Source organism: Triticum dicoccoides, chromosome 5B (genome assembly GCF_002162155.2).
Source record: "Triticum dicoccoides isolate Atlit2015 ecotype Zavitan chromosome 5B, WEW_v2.0, whole genome shotgun sequence".
In the NCBI taxonomy this organism is placed as follows: Eukaryota; Viridiplantae; Streptophyta; class Magnoliopsida; order Poales; family Poaceae; genus Triticum; species Triticum dicoccoides.
The window spans coordinates 90,514,353-90,525,474 of NC_041389.1; the positions used below are offsets into that span (position 1 = coordinate 90,514,353).

General features: G+C 45.8%; 1 long non-coding RNA gene across 1 annotated transcript; it reads right to left on the reverse strand.

Annotated features, from left to right (window-relative positions):
- Positions 1 to 2,935: 2,935 nt before the first annotated feature.
- On the reverse strand, positions 2,936 to 6,619 carry LOC119307541. Its single transcript, XR_005149355.1, has 2 exons — positions 5,340 to 6,619; positions 2,936 to 5,113 (listed from the first exon to the last, which is right to left on the reverse strand). It is a non-coding gene; the product is annotated as an uncharacterized LOC119307541 (long non-coding RNA).
- Positions 6,620 to 11,122: the final 4,503 nt, after the last annotated feature.

Sequence of the window (11,122 nt, forward strand, 5' to 3'; positions counted from 1 at the left end):
TATATTATGTTAGATTTTTTTGTTAGATTAATTAGATTTTTTTGTTAGATTAGATGTGTAGTAATTTTGATATGTAGTTCATAGATTTTTTTTGTTAGATTAGATTTTTTTTGTTAGATTAGATGTGTAGTAATTAATTTTGTTCATAGAATTTTAATGATTTTTTTGTTCATAGTATTTAGAAAAAGGAAAAAAATAAGAAGTAGTTTATATATAGTTGAACTAGCTAGTTGATTTAATAAACTAATTTATGTTACTATATATAGAAGTAGTTTGTTTTTAGTAAGTACTACTTATTTATTTATAGTAAGTGCTTAGTAGTTGAACTAGATAGTTGATTTAATTAATAAAACTATTTTTATTTAACTATATATAGAAGTAGTTGCCGCATCGACGTCGGCGATGCTTATCCCGCATCCTTGTCGTCGTCGACTCGGCGGTGAAGGCCTGCTTGATCAGGGCCATGTTCGGGACTGGGCTCCGCCGGGCTGGTATTTGGAGGTGCTACCTTCCAGGGGACGTAGGTTGGTGAGGAGGCAGCCCGTTGTTGACCCGATCCTTGTTTGGTGGCGGTCGCGTGGGCCAGTGACGGTGGTGAGGCATCCGGACACCGCGGAGGTGGTACGTCACCGTGTCAGCGAGGAGGACGAGCACGTCCGTCGCTACATGGTTGCATTGGAGGGCAGATTCGACAATACCTGGCAGGTTCTTCAGGGATCTCACTGGAGCTATGATCCTGTGATGGTTCCTTATCTTTGGGTGTCCACCGCTCGCGTCGATACCCGTCGGGCGCTACGGTTCTACTTGTATTAGTGATAATATTCGACGATATACGGACACCAAAAGATGATGTACTTTTGCTTATAATTATTGAATGCATGCTAATTTGAATACTATACTTTATTTTATGATTTGGTTTTGCTTATTGAATGCTCATATTGGATAAGTTCTTCTTCATTTCCGTGTGCTAGACAATTTGATATAATAATGCATTCGGGAATGAAAGGAGGAGCTACGTACATCGATCATCGATAGTCAACCCGTGATTAATAATAATGATCTAGTTTAATATTTGAATTATGAACGTAGGCCGGAAATGTCGTACTCATCGGACGACGAAAACCGCCCGGGGAAGTGCGACTGGTGCCACGACGACTGAGATATCTGCGACAGGTTCATTGTGCTGGACGAAGATCGTCGCTTCAGCATTAAGCTCGAGGAGACCTTCGATGTTCATACGGTACGCAACCGACGATAATAGTTTTTTTTCGTAATTACTCATGACTTCAACTATTTTAATCATGACAATATTTTTCATCTTTTTCAATTCGACTAGCTTATCCCATGCTTTGCAAGACGCTATGTCTTGGAGAGGATGGGTTTTGAAGACCATGAAAGTTTTGAAACCAAAAAAATTATCCTAAGTACCCATCATGGTGTGGATTTTCAAGTAAAGCTGTACAATGCTCAAAATGTAACCCATTTTGGTTGCAAAAATTGGGAAGCACTTTGCAAGATGTATGGTTTTGATGAGGGTATGCTTGTTACGATGGATCTTGGTGATCCTACAATCGAGCAAAAGAGACCTACGATTTTCGTCCTTGTGGATACACCTCCAATTCTTCTCCCATGTGAGCTTAACATAGTTATTAAGTAATTTATATTGTTTATTTCAAAATAGTTGACAACTTATTCTCCATTGATAGCTTATTTTCATTATTCAAAGAATGTGCGGAAGATGGTAGACAGAACCTACTACACCGTAGACTTTGAACTAACTTATCAAGAGAAAAATCATCTGGTCGCATTTTGTACTGATCTTGAGAATTACAATGTCTACAATCGAACTCCTCAACATTATGGTCAATACGTGCCACTAGTGCACGTGTTGAACTACGGTAACTACCATGAAGATACTCTGGTAAGATTTTTGTATTATTACAACATCCGTGCATCTTTTTGCACACTTCTAAAACTATTACATCATATCATTGCTAACTACAAAGTTATTACTATGTTTTTCAACAGATAATCCCGAATGATTGTGTGCCTCATCTGATGTATACACACGGTAGCCTTCATGTTTTGAATATACAACCAGGTCGTCCTACGAATCTCAACTGTCTATACCGGGTTTCTAAAATAAATGGAGACATGAGAATCAAAGAATGGAAAAAATGTATGGACAGTCGTAAGGAGCTTCTTGGAAGCAACATTCAGCGAAGGGCAAAAATTGGAGACAGGAATATCTCCATTCTTCATAATGGAGAGTCAGGGTCTATATTGTTTTATGCTATTTTACCTTAAGGGTGTTTAGGTCCTACCTGATACTGATGATCATGTGTTAAGAACAATTATGTAGGGTTGGGTTCAATGACTAGGAGGATGATGATCGTATGACTTATTATTAATAATGAGTAGAAGTTGTATGATGATGCATGATTAGTAGGACGAGTACTTGTTATTATATATGATGATGTATGCGAGCATGCATGAGTTATTATATCAGCGGGTAAAATGAACATATATAGCAGCAGCATTGGTAAACCAAGGACGAAGATATAAGAGAGGACACTTCTCTCTATTAGCTAGCTAATATAACAACCTAAAAATAACCCCAAAACCCCTAAAGCAGCCATTTTCCAAAAAAAACATGGACTTTTGGTCCCGGTTGGTGCCACCAACCGGGACCAAAGGCCCCCTGACTGGGCTCGGCGCACAGAGCCACGTGGAGGCACATTAGTCCCGATTCTAGTTTGAACCGGGACTAATGGGTGAAGGTATTAGTAACGGCCCATTAGTCCCGGTTCATGAACCGTGACTAAAGGCCCTCACGAACCGGGACTATTAGGTGTTTTTCTACTAGTGTAGGTAAAAGTTAAAATCAAAAGGAAACCACGGAGAAAATAGTCATAGGCCGAAACCAGTCAGCCCAAGTTTTTTTTCTCTCTCTTTCTTTTGTTACCAACTAGTAATCATGCACGTGCAACGCACGTATAATCGCAAAAAGAAATTTTCCAATTTATCCTAGTTAGGAGACAATTATTTCAATAAAATGATCAAGTGCAATAATGTAACTCCAATCTTAATTTGAGCTAAATATAGCTTTGCAGATATTTTTCTTTCCATATGAGCACCATGTCTCCCGCCGAACATGCACACGCAATGGACTTCTCAACCATACAAACAGACTTAACAAAAACACATTACGTACAACAGCACCTTAGTCAATTTCGTCACACAGATTGATAGTCAAGTAACACACAGACAGAAACTTGGTCATAGGCTCTGGATCCATATTATACAACAAAATGTGAAAGTAAGTTAGACATGAAATCTCAAAACTGTACCAAACTAAGTGCATAGACATGAAAAAAAATGCTTTGCTCCAAACATGTGTGATTGAGTTACATGTTCAGAGTAGGTTACACATCCCAAGCAATAAAACTCCAGGTACCTACTTGGTTCCAAGGAAACAAAACTGCATACTGTTCATACTATACTAACTAATATGAAATAACAACAGTGCCGGATTGTAGCACCATTATGCACATTATTATGGTTCAAGAATAATCTATAGTTCCATGTCATTTTTGCAAGGAATACAAATTATAAATCGGGAAGGAAAATAAAACTGTATTGTGTTTGTTGTGTAAAGAACAATTATTATGGACTAGATACATTTTACTGCTGACCTTGGCTCAAAAATTGGAAGAGAATAAACAAGAGTACAAAATAAAACACTGGGGGCTTAGTGACCTAAGTGCCATGTCATAACCTATGTAATGCTTTTGGAAGTATACCAGAGTGTTCCTTTTGTGAGAGCAGGGGAACTTGCAAAGAATGTTTTCATGTAAATGAACGAAATTGATCTTGTTCCTAATTATAAAATATTTTTAAACATTTTGCCCTTTTTAACATGCTATATACTCAGTACCCAAACAAAATCATGTAGCAACCGAAAAGGTATAGGCAGAACACGTACTCTATCAGAAGTGAACTTTGGTTCCGACAAAATCTAGGTTGAGGCTTTGAGTACATTTGCAAGAACACACGCATATCCAGAATGTTTAGCTGATATATCATTTCAGAGAAAATCTGCACCACTGGGGAAATAGCAAGCTATCTGATGGATATAATTTTTGCTCAGCCAAATATCAGACAAAATCTGAAGTAATAACTGAAATTGAGAAGGCCATAAGAAATCACTGTGCAGCTACATCTTCAACTATAGACATAACATAGCAATATTGGGCACTACAGGCAAAGATATGATAAGATGAAGATGCTCCTCTGATCGTCTGAACTGACAAGCTGACATATAACAGTCATTTTTTCTTTGAGAAAATTTATTAGATGCACATCACTGCAAAAAGATTGGGAAATTTAATAGGTCGACAAAAAATTCTGAAAAAAAACAGTCAATAAAATAGGCATATGTCAAGGTTATTTGCATCAACATAACAAATGATATACCATCAAAAACATCATCTCAAATATCAAATATGTAAGCTTCACAAATTGCCTATGCAAGTATATACACCACTAAGTTTGTTCGCATGATCCAGCATCACGTCTTTGTACAATAATGCCATACAACGGTGTCATTTAACCAAATACATTAATTTCAAGAGGGTTCGAAAATTTGGTATTTGTGCATTTGTTTTTGGCACAAATCTCTCTCTGACTGAAAAAATCACGCAATGATCATTATCAAATAGGCGTTGCAAACTCACTCCAATAGCATTACCAAAATACCAAAAATATTCCTAGCAATCCTTGAAGATAGAGGGGGCATTTCATCATGTCACAATCTAGTCGCTGGAATCAGTTCTTCAATAAGACAGTAGCGATAATTGTTGTAGATAAAGTAGACATTTCTCCAAGGAATTTTCATGTATTTTGAAAATGAAGCGTCAAATGGAATAGTGAAAAACAAGGAAACCACACCTTGACGTTCCAGATCTAGGAAGCATTAGATGTAGTGGTTGATTGCAAGTAGATAACCGTTGCAGTACAGTGTGAATAAAAAACAGACAGAAAAATCTTATTATTTATGAACCGTGGTTCCACTTCCTTCCTTATAGTAGCAAGCATGATGAAGTACCTTTGACTGGAAAGAAAAGATGTCTTCAGTAAGTTTTGCTGTATTGTCAGTTTATTATTTGCAAATTACACGAAATCCGATAAGCCATGCAAGAGACCACTACATAGTTGAAGCTTATCATCAGTAAACCTCGCATTCGATTTCTCACTATCAATTGCACAGGAGAGTATAATCCACAGAAATTTCGAAAGTGAAGGAAATCAGTGAGCGGAGATGGGGGTGGAGAGCTGACCGACAGTGGAAGAGGCCTTTGAGATTGGTGTGGCTCACGCGGAGGAGCATATCTTCCTGAATGTAAAATTAATAAAAGCCTAGTCAACCCAATTGCACAACACAAACCAATCTCCTTTTTTTCAGATGGTAGATGTCAATAGCATCTCATTCAACTTGACAGGAAATGGCACTTCTGAAGAATGTCAAACAATACGCATGCCTAGCACTACTTCTGAAGAATGTCAAACAATACGCATGCCTGTAATTGACAGTTCCCATTTCAGACCCCCGTTCACCATATTTAGTGATAAGAACGTCTGACCTGGACGGATCCTCTAATAAAACCAACGCCAGCTTCCAATTCCTTCACCAAAGGCATGCCACCTCCAAGATGTTATTAGCAGAGAAAAGCAACTGCGTACCTCTGGAACAATTAGATCAAAATATCACTGCACGATTCAGAGCGGTTTGCCTGACGCATTCGGAGCGGGAGGCACTGCTTGGTGCCGACGTCGATGCGCGGCACGATGTCCATGAGCGGATCCGGTAGCAGGCGGGGCGACCTCTCTGCGGCGACCTCGTCCTCCTCCCCGCATCTGACAGGGCTATCAGGCGAGACCACAGAGGAGCGGCAGGCGTCGACCCGCGACACACGCGTAAGGAGAGGCCGCCGGCTAGAGGTGTGTGGTGACGGCGTGCGTGGGGCGGCGGCAGATAGGAGGAGCGGTGGTGAAGGTGGCGTCGAGGAGGGCCGGCGGTGGGGCGGCGCAGGTCACTGGCTTGAGAGCATGCTCCGGCGGGCGATGCACCGGTGCGACGGCGGATAGGAGGAACGGTGGTGAAGATGGCGTCCAGGAGGGCCGGCGGTGGGGCGGCGCAGGTCGCCGGCGTGAGAGCATGCTTCGGCAGGCGACGCACCGGTGCGGCGGCGCGCGTGGCGCGGCGGCCGGTCGGACGGACGACGGCAGCGGGCGAAGGAGAGAAACGGGAGAGGAGAGGGAGGCGTTTGGGCGGACAGCCGGCAGCGCCGGCGACGCGTGGTCTAGGCGAGGCCCAGCGGCGGCGGACGGTGCCAGATCGGGCAAGCAAGCCTGGCGCTCCGGAAGAGAAGATGAGATTAATTGGGAGGGAGATCGAGCGTGAGGCCTGGAGCAGAGAAATTAGCGGGATAAACAGCTCGTCAACGCGATTCGGGTGGAATCAATCCGGGACGCGGAGCGCTAGGACAATTGGCAGACCGCGGCGTCTGCTCGGCAGAACATCTGATCTAAACCGTTGATCTGGGTGGCAGACCATTTACATAATATGGATAGTAGGATATGTTTAATTTGATTTGATCGGAGGGTCCTTCTTATCCCGTGTACAATTTGTTGTGTGGCTTTAGGGGAGTTTATGTTTGCTTTTTTAATAGTAGTATAGAAGTATAGATATAGAAGTATAGATAGTAGTATAGATATAGATGAAACCGGACGCATCCGGCGGCCGCGCCGTTGGTTTACTGTGCGTCCCACTTGGTAACCAGCGCCTTACCATTGCCTCGTACCAACGCAGCACGCTACGTCACCGCACCTAGCCGGGTAGAACCGCCATTACTTCATTCGACGCCGTTGGCAGCCGCCGCCGATGCGACCTGGAGATCCAGACCTGGAAGGTCATGCCCGCGGCCTCGCCTTGTGCATGGACGGGCTGAGCGCCGGCCAGAGGGCCTTGGCCGTGCGCCAGTCGACTTCGCCGACTCCACGCTTCGATGAAATCGATTTGCGTGAGTGTACATACATACTTCCTCTGTTTCGAATTACTTGTCGCAGGTATGAATGTATCTAGATGTATTTTAGTTTTAGATACATCCATATCAGCAACAAGTAATTTGGAACGGAGGAAGTACGTACCAGAGAAACAATCAGTCATTAGATTGATAAATCGTAATCACAAGAAGACAACTGAATTAGCAATTTTCCTTTTATACTGACGGACGCATGCTCGTCCTCGCCGTGGATAGCGCTGTTGCCTTTGAGCATCGAGAAAACCATCCAGAAACAGTTCCTCTTATTTCCATATCGCCTCCTTGTTCTCTTGAACGGCCGCGTTAGTCATGCCGCCGTTGCGCCGCCGCAGCAGCCCGTAGTCCTACCGGCCGCCGTGCCGTTACCTGTTGTTGCGCGGTCAGCCGTCCCATCGAACGCTGTTGCCGACGCCACGCGCCCTCGCGATCGACGCCGTCACCCACTGGCAACATGCTGTCGCCCCGGGAGGAGCGGCGTCATGGTGGATGGCCACCGGTTCAATTTGCCGCCGCCGAGGCCGAGCCGCCATAGTCCCGGTCGTTGACGCCGCCGCCGGGAGAGGCTTGCTGCGGCAGTCACCGCTGCATCGCGCCGCGCGCTAGCAGATGACGCGGCCAGGCCTGAGGGGCTTGCCGTCACTGGCGGCCAAGCCGGAGGGCGCCATGCTCCGGGAGATTGAGGCCGGCCGCGCCCCGTCATGGGCGTCTCGCTGGTTCTCGCCACGGAAGTCGACCTCCCTTCCTCGCTGCACTGTCGTTCGTCCAGGGCCTTTCTCTCAACGGAGAGCAAAGTGCTGATAACGTGATGTAAAATAAGGAAGACAAATGAATCTCTATCTCTTTCATTGATGATCTCTGTACATATCCCTGAAGGGATGCGAACGAATGGACATATCCATTCGGGAGGGAGCGAGGAGAGACGCGAACGTTAGAAAAGGCTAACCGCCCGCCGGTTTACAAGGTGGAGATTATCCATAATTAACTATATTTAATTAATTCTTAACACTCCCAAGCCACGCGCGGCTTGCGCGGCCTCCCACACCCCGTAGCTCGCACCGTACGGGTCGCTGGAGCACACCCCGTCCTCCTCGGCCGTGTGGTCGCTGAAGCACAAACCATCCCAACAGAGAAGGGGAGAGATCGACGACATCTGCGTCCATGGTCATTGCCCTAGTGCACGGCCGTGATGGCGAGGTTCTACGGCACGAAAGGCACGGCAACCCTCGGCCTCAACGGTGCTCCCGCGGCACACAACCAGCGTGCGATGGACACAGCAGAGGCACCCCCACGGACCACGGTCTACATCGGCCTCCTCTGCATGAAACGCGACCAGACAGCAATGATGTCGCAGTCCCCAACGGGAGTTGAAGCAGCGCGCTTGGGCACTTCCAGCCGCCGCATGACTGCCGACGACAGCGGCAGCGAAACGGCAAGGCCTGGCCATGGCCTGCGGCCACGATCCAGCTGCCCATCACGGCTGCGCATCCTCAAGGCGCGGGGCGACCTTCTGCCGTTCTGCGCATGGCGTGGCCTCACTCCTCCTCCCCTTCTCATGGATGTACGCGGAAGGCTACGCCTGCACCCGTGACCTCCCCGTGCTCCTCGCTGTCGGCCTTCCCATCGAGTCTGACCTGCACGCCGGGGTACTTGGTCAGTCTCCCGGCAAGCTCAAGGGACTTCTAGTCGTCCGACCCGTCGAGGAACACGACGGACACTCCTTGCGTGACTTGCTCGTCACCGCCGAAGCGGCGGTCCACGAGGACGGCCACGTCGGCGACAACAGTGGCGATGCCCGTGTTATTGTCAGTCCACGATTCGGCAGCGTCAGTCGTGGCAGCATAACCGGCGGAAGCCGACGCGCCGAGTGGACTTCAACAGCGCCGGTGGCGGTGAGGAGCTCGGGCGCGTCTTGGCAGAAGCAGTTAGTGTCAGCAAATCTTAGCACAAAAAGAACTCCATCGAAAACTATTTCATAATCTGACCCTTTTGATAACGCCACAAGCCGTGGCGTTACTTATCTATTCAAAAACGCCGAACTAGCTCGCGTTGCTCCCCTTTATAAATAATTGGCAAATCTGAGTAAGCTAGTGAAACGCCACTATCATTGGCGTTTGGCACTTGGGCAGCAACGCCAAGGGGCTTGGTGTTTCCAGCAACGCCGCACGCCATGGCGTTTCTGCCCTGCCACATAGTATCTCGACCAGGCCAGCAACGCGAGCTAGGTTGGCGTTTCTGTATAGTGCAGCAACGCCCCGGTCTCTGGCGTTTTTGAGAAGGGTCAGATTGTTAAATAGTTTTTGAAGGAGTTTATTTTATGCTAAGATTTGCTAAGAAGGTCAGATCAGTGAAAAAGGCCACCATTGCATGCCCGCGATGGAGGTTGAACGCGCCGCCCGACAAAAGCGCAGTTTTGACCAGGATACCATATCTGAAGAAAACGCAACGCACACACGCGTGTTGTACCCTGCTTTGTCCCCCACTAAATACGTGTCGCGTCCCGATTTGCTGTTTTTTCACCGATTGAAAAAGTCAAAAAAATCAGATAAAAGAAACCTGGCTAGATTTAGTATATTTAGTATATATTAAGAATTGTTTATGCCCCCGAAAGTGCTCTGCACACGATACTCCACAGAGTATTCATGGACGATGCCTAATTTGAACTCCAGGCCGAACATCTATAACACGCGCGTGGCCTCCTCGTCGCCGAACTAAAATCCTAATCAATCGAGGTTTTCTAGATCGAACATCATCCCGGTAGGAGCTCGTGTCAATGACAGGAAGGACCAGCTGGCACGCCTGCCGGAAGACGTGCTCGCCGACGTCCTTCGCCGCGTCCCGCCGCGCTGGGTGGACTGGCGCGACGCCATCGATGCGCACGACATCCTGCGAGCTGTGTTCCCGCTCTCGTTCGCCGGCACGCACTTCAACGAGCAGAAGTATCCCGTCCCTCCATCATCCATGTGGTCAGCGGTAACCTCAGCTTCGTGCCCTCCACTACCCCTCATCCTCATGCTGGAACTATATGGGACAACTGCGATGATTGGTACGACAACCACATAGTGGATCACTGCAACGGACAGAGATCAGGTGATATGCACGTATGCATGTCACTTTGTGCCTTGCGGCCGGAATTCAAATTTAAACATTGCGAATTTTTTTTAAAAAAATCATGCATGTTCACGGCACATATTAAGATAACCCCTAAAAATTCAGATCAAAATTCAAAACATACATCAAAAAACAAAAAAGAGAAATCTGTTATGAATAGTTCGTGAATGGTTCTGTGTAGACTATTCACATCTGAGTTTCTCTTTTTTGTTTCTCGGTGTATGTTTTGAATTTTGATTTAAATTTTTTAGGGATTATCTTAATATGTGTTGTGAACATGCAAGATTTTTTTCAGATTTTTCGCAATGTTTAAAGTTGAATTTCGGCCGCAAGGCATACGGTGACATGCAAACGTGCATGTCACCTGATCTCTGTCCCATTGCAACGGGCTCCTCTTGCTGAGCTAAAAACGTGTGGTTAACCCTACCACCCGAAGGTGGAATGATTTGCCACCGCGCCTCACCAAAGATGGTACAAGGAAATTGTGGTTCACTGACCCGATGGTGTCACCACACTATAAGGTGTTTACGATCTCATGTTTGTGTGACAATGATGATCCTTCTAATGATCCCGACCTCTCGATTGGTCAATCTGAATGGCCACCGTCTCCATGCTAGATGTATGTATTCTCATCAAGGTCTGCTTGTTGGGAGAAGTATTTCATCCGAGAAGGCGATGCTGCAGGGTTCATTTGTGAGATGCAAGTAGGCTGGCTGGAGTTCAGGAGCACTGTATATTTTCGAAGAGCACTTTATATACACTGTAGAGCTGCTTTTCTTACGAGGTACATACTCCCTTGTTATTATCTCATTTGACGTCTATCTTGTTGGTATCTTTTTAAAACTTTTTTGGACAATGAGTTGATTTTACAGAATATCATTGTTAGATAATGCATACCATGTAATTAAACC